The sequence below is a fragment of the Lynx canadensis genome, chromosome X (assembly GCF_007474595.2).
Source record: "Lynx canadensis isolate LIC74 chromosome X, mLynCan4.pri.v2, whole genome shotgun sequence".
Taxonomy (NCBI): Eukaryota; Metazoa; Chordata; class Mammalia; order Carnivora; family Felidae; genus Lynx; species Lynx canadensis.
The window spans coordinates 104,031,180-104,043,696 of NC_044321.2; the positions used below are offsets into that span (position 1 = coordinate 104,031,180).

General features: G+C 34.5%; 1 pseudogene; it reads left to right on the forward strand.

Annotated features, from left to right (window-relative positions):
- The first annotated feature begins 9,975 nt into the window (after window positions 1-9,975).
- Window positions 9,976-12,517, forward strand: part of LOC115506889 — a 53,494-nt pseudogene continuing 50,952 nt past the window's right edge.

A 12,517-nucleotide genomic window follows, 5' to 3' on the forward strand; every position in this document is an offset into this window, starting at 1 on the left:
GGATAGACTACTATCCATATTCTAGTCTGGCCACTGGGTGTCACACAGGGAGGAAATATTCAAATAGCACTGCAAAAGTTTGTTTGTTTGTTTGTTTTAAGCAGGCTTTACACCCAGAACAGAGCCCAACATGGGGCTTGAACTCAAGACCATGAGATCAAAACCTGAGCTGAGATCAAGGGTCAGGTGTTTAACCAACTGAGCCACCCAGGCACCCCATCACTACAAAAGTTTTAAAAACTAAACTGATATAGGAACTTCAGCCCACAGAAGGAGTGTTGGAAATTGTGGTCTTAACTAAACCAGATTATCTGATTAAAAATGAAAATATCAACATGCTCAACAGTATTTAGGCAAGTCCTAGGGTCTCAAAAATGTAATATTCAAAATGTCAATGATACAATCCAAAATTACTAGACATACAGATGACTACAAAATCTTGACTTACATAGGAAAAGATAATCAAGAGGTCAGTCATGGAATGACACAGATGTTGGGATTATCTGATAAAGTCTTTAATTCAGCTATTATAAAAATGCTCAAGTGAAAATAATGAACACTTTTTAAATTTGTTTAATGTTTATTTAGTTTTGAGAGAGAGAGAGAGAGGCAGAGCTTGACTGAGGGAGGAGCAGAGAGAGAAGGAGACACATAATTGAAAGCAGGCTCCAGGCTCTGAGCCATCAGCACAGAGCAAGACATGGGGCTCGAACTCATGAACCATGAGATCATGACCTGAGCCAAAGTGAGACGTTCAAATGACTGAGCCACACAGGTGTCCCAATAATGAATACTCTTGAAACAAATAGTAAAATCCAACATTATCTGTAAAGAAAAAAAGATGTATAAAAGAATCAAGTGAAAATATTAAAATCAAAAAATAACTTAAGGACTCATTAAATAGTCTCATTAAGTAGACAGGACAGAGGAAAGAATCTGTGAATTTGAAATAGAATCAAAAAATATTACCCATGCTGAAATGTAGAAACAAACAAACAAGGTTTAAAAAAAAATGAACAGAGTCTCAGAGAACTGTGGAGCAACAACAAGAGGTTTAACAATAGTGTCCTCAGAGTCTTAAAAGGAGAAGAAAAATAATGTAGTGCTGAAAAAATATTTGAAGAAATAATAGCTGAAAACATCTCAACCTTAGCAAAAGAAAAAAACCCTACAGATTCAAGAAGCTGAGGGAACCTCAAATTGGATAAACCTAATAAAATGAATGAAATGAAATGAATGTCAAGATCATGCATCATGGTTGAACTTCTGAAAAACAAAGACAAAGAAAAAAATCCTGAAAGCAACCAGAGAGAAATAGGGATGGGGGAGTGTTACAAAGGACTGTAGGTTTTTCATTAAAGACCATGAAGGGCAAGGAAGTTGCATGATATTTTTAAAGTGCTGAAAGAAAAGAAATATTATCCCAGAATTCTATGTCCAGTGAAAACATCCTTCAGGAGTGAAAGTAAAATAAAATCACTTTCAAACAAAAGAATCTAAATTCATAAACAGTTTACTTGTTCTTAATCGCAAAAGGAAATTCTTCAGATAGAAAGGAAATAATACCAAGAGAAAACTTGGAACTTCAGGAATAAAGGAGCATAAAAAGAATTGTATCTGAATAAGTGTAATAGAAATGAGCAGAAGAAATATTTGAAGTAATGGCTGATATTTTCCCAAAATGAATGTTTGACCCCAAGCCATAGATACAAGAAGCCCAGAAAATACCAAATATAACAAATACCATAAAATCTACAACTCAGTGGGAATGCAAGCTGGTGCAGCCACTCTGGAAAACAGTATGGAGATTCCTCAAAAAATTAAAAATAGAACTACCCTATGACCCAGCAACTGCACTACTATGTATTTATCCAAGGGATACAGGTTTGCTGTTTTTAAGGGACACATGCACCCCAATATTTATAGAAGCACTATCAACAATAGCCAAAGTATGGAAAGAACCCAAATGTCCATCAATGGATGAATGGATAAAGAAGAAGTGGTATATATATACAATGGAGTATTACTTGGCAATAAAAAGGAATGAAATCTTGCCATTTGCAACTACATGGATGGAACCAGAGGGTATTATGCTAAGCGAAATTAGTCAGAGAAAGACACATATCATGTGACTTCACTCATATGAGGACTTTAAGAGACAAAACAGATGAACATAAGGGAAGGGAAACAAAAATAATATAAAAACAGGGAGGAGGACAAAACATGAGACTCTTAAATATGGAAAACAAGCAGAGGGTTACTGGATGGGGTGTGGGAGGGGAATGGGCTAAATGGGAATGGGTAAGGGGCACTAAGGAATCTACTCCTGAAATCATTGTTGCACTACATGCTAACTAATTTGGATGTAAATTAAAAATTTTTTTTTAAATCTACAACTCAGTACATCATATTCAAACTGAAGAAAACCTAAAGACTATACGAAAATTTTGTAGGAAATCAGAGGGGAAAACCCACCTTACTTACAGAAGAACAAGGGTAAGAATTACATTGGACTTCTCAGAAACCATGTAAACTGAAATATTTAAAGTGCTGAAAGAAAGAAAAACACCACCCAGAGTACTATATTCAGCAAAATTATATTTCAAAAGACCTTCAGACAAAAACTGAAGGAATGTGTTTCCCAGTAGACCTGCCTTACAAGAAATGCTAAAGAAGTTCTTTAGAGAGGAGGAAAATTATATAGGTCATAAAAGAAGAGCATCAGAGAAGGAATAAATGAAAGTTAAAAAAAATCTTTTATCTTGTATTAGTCTTAACTGATCTAACAGATAACTCTTCAAAGTAGTGATAGCAACAATGTATTAGAGAGATTGTAGCATATGGATATGTGAAATAAATGACAGTAAAATAATACGGGACAGGAGGGAGGATTTGGGAATACTGCTATAAGGTATCTGCACTACCCATGAAATGGCACGGTGTTACTTGGAAGTGGACTTAGATAATTTTTAAATGCATATTGGAGACTTTATTAGAATTTCCAAAAGAAGAATCATTTATATGCTAAGAGAAAATTGAATTATATAAAATGCTCATTTAAAACCAGAGAAGCCAGAAAAATGGGAGAAGATAAAAAAGAAACAGAGCAAATGCAATGAACAAAAGCAGTTGCAGAGCACCTGGGTGGTTCAGCTGGTTAAGCCTCTGACTCTTGATTCAGCTCAGGTCATGGTCTCATATTTTGTGAGATAGAGCCCTGCATTGGGTTGTGTACAGCACAGAGCCTGCTTGGGATACTCTCTCTCCTCTCTCTGCCCCTCACCCTCAAAATAAATAAACTTAAAAAAAATTAACAAGAAAAGAAAGAAAGCAGTTGCAAATATAGTAGATATTAATCTATCATATGATATCAATAATCATTTTAAATTTGAATGGTCTCAATACACCAATTATAATACAGAGACTTTCAAAGTAAATAAAACAATAAGACCCAACTACATGTTGTCTATAAGAAATTCACTTTAAATATAAAGACACGGGTGTATTAAAAGTAAAGGATGGAGAAAGATATACCATGCTAACACTAATCAAAAGAAAGTCGAAGTAGCTATGTTAATTTCAGACATAGCAGACTTCAGAAAAAAATAGAAATTATCAGAGGTGAGAAGATGACACATAATGATAAAGGGGTCAATTCTCCAAGAAGATATAATGATTTTTGAAATGTATGCACTTAACAAGAGAACATCAAAATATATTAGGCAAAAACTGATAAAACTGTAAGGAAAAATGGACAAATTGTCTCCTCTATCAATAATTGACAGATCCAGCAAGCAGTAAATTAGTAAGGATACAGTTGACCTGAGCAGCATCATCAATTGTGTCTAATTGACATTATAGAATAATTCAACCAACAACAGCAGAATACGCATGCTTCTCAAGTTGAAATGAACATTCACTAATTTAGACCACATCATATAACATAAAACACACCTTAACACATTTAAAAGACTAGAAATCATACAGAGTATGCTCTCAGACCGCAGTGGAATTGAACTAGAAATCAGTAACAGAAAGATAGCTGGAAAAATGCCAAAATAATTGGAGATAAAACAACAGACTTCTTTTGCTTTTGAGAGAGAGAGAAAGAGAGTGAGTGGGGGCAGGAGAGAGAGAGAGAGAGAGACAGAGAGAGAGAGAGAGAGAGAGAGAGAGAGAATCCCAAGAAGGCTCTGTGCAGAGCATGGAGCTTGATCCTATCACCCTGGAATCATGACCTGAGCTGAAATCAAGAGTCATTTAACTGACTGAGCCACTCAGGCACCCCACAATAGACTTCTAGATAATATATAGATCAAAGAAGCCTCAAAAAAATTTTCAAATATTGTGAACTAAATTAATATGAATATACAACTTAGAAAATTTTGTGGAATGAAGCAAGAGCAATGCTAAGAGGAAAATTTGTACCATTAAATGCATATGTTAGAAAAGAAGATGTAAAATCAATAATCTAAGCTTACATATTAGGAAACTATAGAAAGAAGAGCACATAAGCCTAAAGCAAGCAGAAGAAAATTGATTAAAAATAGAGAGGATATAAATGAAATTAAAAACAGAAATTTAATAGAGAATATCAATGAATCAAAAAAGCTGATTCTTTGAAAAGAATAATAAAATGATAATCATCCGTCAGGCTAACCAAGAAAAATATAAGAGAGAAGACACAAATTACTCATCAGAAATGAAAAAGAGGAGGGGTGCCTGGGTGGCTCAGTCAGTTAAACGTCCAACTTCCGCTCAGGTCATGATCTCGTGGTACACGAGTTCAGGCCCCACATTGGGCTCTGTGCTGACAGCTTGGAGCCTGGAGACTGCTTTGGATTCTGTGTCTCCTGCTCTCTCTGCCCCTACCCTGCTCTCTCTCTCTCTCTCTCTCAAAAATAAATAAACATTTAAAAAAATTTTTAAAGAAATGAAAAAGAGGACATCACTACTTTTCCCATGGTCATTAAAAGGAAAATAAAGGATATTATGAACAACTCTATGCTTACAAATTTGATAACTTAGATGAAATAGACCCATTCCTTACAAGACACAACTACCAAAAGTCACATAAGGATAAATGATGCTTATTTAAAACTATTAAGTCAAATTAATAATCTTCCAAAAAAGAAAGCACAAGGCCCAGATGTTTTCACAGGTAAATTCTGTCAAAATTTAAGGAAGAAATTATAATAACTTTCCACCAGAAAATAGAAGTAGAGTACACTTCCTAATTCTTTCTATGAGGCCAGCATTACCCCAATACCAAAACCAGAAAAAGATAGTACATGAAAGGAAAACTATAGACCAACATCTCTAATGAACATACATGCAAAAATACTCAACAAAATAATAGCAAATTGAATCCAACAATGTATAAAATAAATTATGCACTGTCAACAATTAGAATTTACTCCAATTATGTTCAAATTCAAAAATCAATTAATGTGATCAACAGAAAAGGAGAAAAATCATACTCTCATAATCAATAGATCCAAAAAGAAATTGACAAAATCCAAATTTCACTCATGATTTTAAAAAACCCTCAGCAAACTAGGAATACAGGAAGATCCTTTAACCTACTAAAGAACATCTATCAAAAAAATATTTATGGATAACATCATACTTAATAATGAGAAACTAGGTGTTTTCCCACTAAGACTGAGAACAAGACAAGATTGTCCCCTTTTTCCACTCCTTTTCAACATTATGCTAGAAGATACTGGAAGTCCTAGCTAATGCAATAAGACAATAAAAGAAACAAAAGGTTTACAAATTGGGAAGGAAGAAATAAAACTATCTTCATTCACGGATGACATGATTGCCTATATAGAAAATCTCAAATAGATAAAATACCTCCTGGAACTAACAAGTGATTATAGCAAGGTTGCTGGCTATGTGGTTAATATGCAAAAGTCAACTGCTTTCCTATATACCAGCACTGACAATTTGGAATTTGAAATAAAAATCACAATGCTATTTACATTACCATCCCCCAAAATTAAATCTTCAGTTACAATTCTAACAAAATATGTAATGGGTCTATATGAGGAAAACTACAAAATTCTGATGAAAGATATCAAATATTTATGACATTCCATGTTATGGATAAGGAGACAATATTTTTAAGATGGCAATTCTTCCCAACTTGATCTATAGCTTTAACACAATCCCATTCAAAATCACAGCATGTTATTTTTTTTATATATATGAAATTTATTGACAAATTGGTTTCCATACAACACCCAGTGCTCATCCCAAAAGGTGCCCTCCTCAATACCCATCACCCACCCTCCCCTCCCTCCCACCCCCCATCAACCCTCAGTTTGTTCTCAGTTTTTAACAGTCTCTTATGCTTTGGCTCTCTCCCACTCTAACCTCTTTTTTTTTTTCCTTCCCCTCCCCCATGGGTTCCTGTTAAGTTTCTCAGGATCCACATAAGAGTGAAACCATATGGTATCACAGCATGTTATTTTGTGGATATCAACAAATGGATTTGAGAATATATATGGAAAAGTAGACGATCCAGAATAACCAACAATACAAAGGAGAACAAAGTTGGACAACTGACAGTGTTCAATTCCATGACTTACTATAAAGCTACAGTAATCAAGACAGTGTAGTATTGGTGAAAAAAAAAAAACCAGACAAATAGATCAATAGAACAAAATGAAGAACCCAGAAACAGACCCACACAAACATAGTAAACTAATCTTTGACTAAAGAGCAAATGCAATTCAAATGAGAAAAGATAGTCTTTTCAACAAATGGTGATGTAACAATTAGATATTCAAATGCAAAAAAATGAATCTAGACACAGACCTTACATCTTTCACAAAAATTAACTCAACATGGATCTAAGTGTAAAACGAAAAATTATAACAATACTAAAAGATAGAAAAAAATCTAGGTGACCTTGAGTTTGATTATTACTTTTTAGATACAACACCAAAATCAATGTCTATGAAAAAAATTGATAAGTTGGAATTTTATTAAAATTAAAAATGTGTTCTTTGCAACAGGCAGTATTAAGATAATGAAAAAACAAGCCACAGACTGGGATAAAATATTCACAAAACATATATCTGCTAAAGATAGTTGTATCCAAAACATACAAAAAAAGAAAACTTTTAAAACTCAACAACAAGAAAATAAACCAGTAAATGGGCAAGAGATCTAAAGAGATATCTCATCAAAAAAGATATACAGGTGGCAAATAAGCACATGAAAAGATGCTCAATATGATAAGTCATAAGGGAATTACAAATTACAACAATGAGATACCACTACACACTTAGAATATCTAAAACCAAAAAACCAATGATATTATATGCTGGCAAGGATGCAGAACAAGACGAATGCTCACTCATTGCTAACGGCAATAGAAAATCATACATTTACTTTGGAGGACAGTTTAACAGTTTCTTACACAATTAAACATACTCTTACCATATGATTGGCAATTGTGCTCCTAGGTATTTACCCAATTGGGTGTAAACTATGTCCAAACACACACACACACACACACACACACACACACACACACACACGAAAAAGCACACATATGTCTGTAGCAGCTTTATTCTTGATCACCAAAAAGTGGAAGGAACCAAGATGTCTTTCAATAGGTGAACAGATAAACAAACAACTTTGTTACGTCCAGACAATGGAATATTACCCAAGCAATGAAAATAAATAAGCTATCAAGCCACAAAAAGACATGGAAGAACTTTAAATACATATTGCTAAGTGGAAGAAGCCAGTCTGAAAGGCCATATATTATATAAGATTCCAACTGCATGACATTATGGAAAAGGCAAAACTATAGAGGCAGTAAAAACATCAGTGGTTGCCAGAGGTTTGGGAGTACAGAGACACAAATGGATGGAGCATAAGAAATTTTTAGGGTGGTGAAACTATTCTGTATGATACTGTAATGGTGAATACATGACATTATGCATTCGTCAAAACCCATAGTACTGTGCAACACAAAGAGCAAACTTTAATGTAAACTATGGACTTTACTTATTAATAATGTATCAATATTGGTTTGTTAATTGTAACAAATGTATCACATTAAAAGAAGATGTTAATAATAGGGGAAACTGTGTTGGAGTAGAGGGTGGTAATATGAGAATGCTCTGTACTATCTGTTCAATTTTTCTGTAAATCTAAAACTGTTCTTTAAAAAGTTTATTAATTACCAGAAATGTTAAAATTTAAAGATGGATTTTGTACTACATAGAGAAATACTGAAAATATTATATACAATAGTAGATTAAAATAGAATACTAAAAATGGGATACCTGGGTCACTCAGTCTGTTAAGCGTCTGACTTTGGTTCAGGTCATGATCTTATGGTTCATGAGTTCGAGCCCTCCATTGGGCTCTACACTGCCAGTGCGAGCCTTCTTGGGATTCTTTCTGTCTCCCTCTCTCTGCTTCTCTCCGACTCGTGCTTTATCTCTCTCTCAAAATAAATAAAAATAAAACTTAAAAAATAAAAATAAAAAGTAGAATACTAAAAATCTTTAACTCAAAATAAGGCAGGATGAGAGAAATAGAGGAATAAAACACAGAAGAAACAGAACACAAATATGGCAGACCTAAATCTAAACATATCAACAATTACATTAAATATAGTCTAAACATGCCAGTTAAAAAACAGAACAACAATAGACTCTAGGGAAAGATAGACAACCTGGACCCTGCATCCTAGTCCTCAATATTCACAGTCTAATTGAGAAGTGCAAACCAGAACCAGAGAAAATGATAAATGAACCTCATACTCATGGTACTCCAACCACATTGAGGACATCTTTCAGTTTTTCGAACACACTAAAATCATTTCTGCTTCAGGGATTCTGTACTTGCTGTTCTCTCTGCCTGGAACACTATTTGCATGACTGATTCCTCATCTTTTAGGGCTCAGTTTAAATGTCACCTCCTCAGAGAAGCCTTCTGTGGCCAGTCTATGTGAAGTAATTAGCCTGCCTCTCCCCTCTATCCCTTTGTCTTGCTTTTATGCATAGTCTTTATCACTATCTGAAATTATCTTCCTTGTTGGTTTATTTTTTGTCATCTCTTCCACTAGGATGTGAGGTTCATGAAGGCAGGGAATCATGTCTGTTTTGTTCACTGCCATATCCCAGCATGTAGTAGATGTTGAGGAATATCTAACTGAGCGAGGAAACAGGGAACATTTAAAACATATTGAAAGTACATATTATATCAGCATAAAATTTAAGCATAGAATGTGGAGCATAAAAATTTGTGAATCAGTTGGGGTGAACTGGGGAAGTCTTCTTTTAAAAAGTAAACTTTGTTAAAGGTTTTGAAAATGGGCAGATGTGGATTTGCAGAGATGGGGGATAAAACATTCCAGACCATGGCAATTTCACAGGCATGCAGATTAGATATGTAAACATAGTTCAACAGCAGGGTCTCAATTGGTCTCATATCTAGGCAGGTAGAGTTAAGTTATGCTTTCTTTACCATTCTCCACTCACAAACCAATTATACTGATTGATTTGTACTGGTGCAAAATCTTCTGATAAAGGACATCAGCCATATCTCTTCTTGGATTCCTATTGAATGAGAAGAGAACCTAGCTGAAGATATGTTTCTGAAAAGACTGTAGGGCTCTTGGGAAAGAATCCACCAACCAGCAAAAAGATGTCAAGGCACAGAGTCAGATTTAGCAACAGGGGCTGAGAATAAGGGGTAAGCAGAGTTTACAGTTATAGGATAGTTGTTGCCTAAATCCATCTCAACCCAACTATTCTGACTGGGCAAATATGTGTTCTGAGGTATTAGGATTGTGAGTAAAAGGCAAATGAGCTAACTAAACTTTTTAACACCTCAGGACCCAAATAACCATGCTATGAGATTCCCCCAAGGGAGCATAATGCAGGAAGGAGAAAGATTTGCCCCTTCTGACTTTGCAGTTGATTGCCTAGGTCTCATTGTTCTATGAGGATTGAGAGCGTTGATAGCCAGAATAATCAGCAGGATACAGCAGGCTGGCAAGGCAGTGGCAGCAGCACTGACAGTATGGGGCACAATATCAGCAGCAGTGATGGTGGTCTGGCTAATTCAGAACTCATGTAAGATAACCCCTGGGGACTCCCATAAATACTTTGGCAGTGTCTTTTTGAGAGGGAGAGGCTTAAAATTACTGTGTGAGTAGATAGGGGCCAGAGCCAGGGTTGGCTGGTTACAGCCATAAATCAGACAGGCTAGCACAATGAAACATGATACAAAAATAACCTTCACACTAGAATGACTATAGATTATTTACTCTCTGACAAGAGCAGTTGTTTTCTCGGTGCCATTAACTGATTTGATGGTATTAAAAACCTAATAATTAAAATGACAAACTCACATGGACAAGTCAGTTAAAGTCTGCTTTGGTTAATCAATTTCCTTCTTAATGTATGTTACTGCACTTCTAGAAAACCTGCTTATACTTGGGCATATTTAGTGAACATGTTCATCATCAGTTCCAGGACAGAAATGACACATTTTAAAATAGCAGTCCTAGAACCAAATACAAACTCAGGGAAAGGAACTTTAAAAATGAGATAAATAGAAGTCCTAGCCACAGCAATCAGACAGACAGAAAGAAAAGGCATCCAAATAGATTAGGAAGAAGTAAAACTATTTGCAGATGACATGACACTATACATAGAAAACCTGAAAGACTGCTAGAACTGATAAATCCAGTAAAGTTACAGTATATAAAATCAGTGTACAGAAATATGTTGTAGGAAAGCAGAGATCTCACAGATACAAAACAGTAGCCTGATAGATTTTTCCTTTTTTTAGGTCTTTAAAAAAATTGCCATCTGATTGATATGAAATATTGTGGAAAATATTATTCAAACCTGAACTTGAATATAAAATATTCAATCACACATATAAGCTAATAATTACAGAAAATTGCTACACTTATCCCATACAAAAATATTGCCTGAGTTTATATTTTAGGCTTATAATAAGAAGGTCATTGGAATTATTTTTATTGTTGTTTCTAGATATTCATTTACAAATGAGCACAGGCTTTTTAGAAATTGACACTGTTCCTTTAATTCAATTAATTATACATTGTCAAATGAATAGTTGATCCTGATTATGCCCAAGACATCTTTGTACACATTATCTTAATCTTCTTTGGTAGTTTTAAAAAGTGTGTGAAAAAATTTATTTGATATTTCTCACAGTGAGTAGTGGGGTCTATGTATGTCATCTTCCTTTCAAATTGGGCTTGATTTTGTGACTTTTTCTATAAATATATCATGGCATAACTGAAAAAAAAAAGAAATATGTTGTATTTCTATACACCAATAATGAAGCAGCAGAAAAATTAAGAAAACAATTCCATTTACAACTTCACCAAAAATAATGATACCTAGCAATAAACCTAACCAAAGAGGTGAAAGACCTATACTCTGAAAACTATAAAACACTGATGAAAGAAATTGAAGATGACACAAAGAAATGGAAAGACATTCCATGCTCACGGATTGGAAGAACAAATATTGTTAAAATGTCTATATTACCCAAGGAAATCTACACAGTTAATACAATCCCTATCAAAATACCAACAGCATTTTTCACAGAACTAGAATAAATAATTCTAAATTTTTCATGGAACTGCAAAAACACCCCAATTAACCAAATCAATCTTGAAAAAGAAAAGCAACACTGGAGGCATCACAATTCCAGACTTCAAGCTGTGATACAAAGCTGTAGTGATCAAGACAGTGGCATAAAAATAGACACATAGATCAATGGAACAGACTAGAAAACACAGAAATAAACCCACAACTATACAGTCAATTAATCTTCAACAAAGCAGGAAAGAATATCCAATGGAAAAAAGACAGTCTCTAACAAATGATGTTGGGAAATCTTAATAGCAACATGCAAAAGAAAGAACTGGGCCACTTTCTTACACCATACACAAAAGTAAATTCAAAATGGATTAAAGACCTAAATGTGAGACCTGAAGCCATAAAAATCCTAGAAAAGAACACAGGCAGTAACTTCTTTGACATCAGCCATAGCAATTCTTTTCTAGATATGTCTCCTTAGGCAAGGGAAACAAAAGCGAAATAAACTATTGGGATTACATCAAAGTAAAAATCTTCTGCACAGCAAAGGAAACAATCAGCAAAACTAAAAGGTAACCTACTGAATGGGAGAAGATATTTGCAAGTAACATATCCAATAAAGAATTCATATACAAATTATATAAAGAACTTATAAAACCCAATATCCAAAAAACAAATAATCTAATTAAAAGTGGGCAGAAAACATGAACAGAATTTCTCCAAAGAAGACATCCAGATAGCCAACAGACACATGAAAAGATGCTCAATATCACTCATCATAAGGGAAATGCAAATCAAAACTACAATGAGTTATCAGGACAACTAAAATCAAAAACACAAGAAACAACAGGTGTTGGTGAGGATGTGGAGAAAAAGAAACCCTCTTTCGCTGTTAGTGG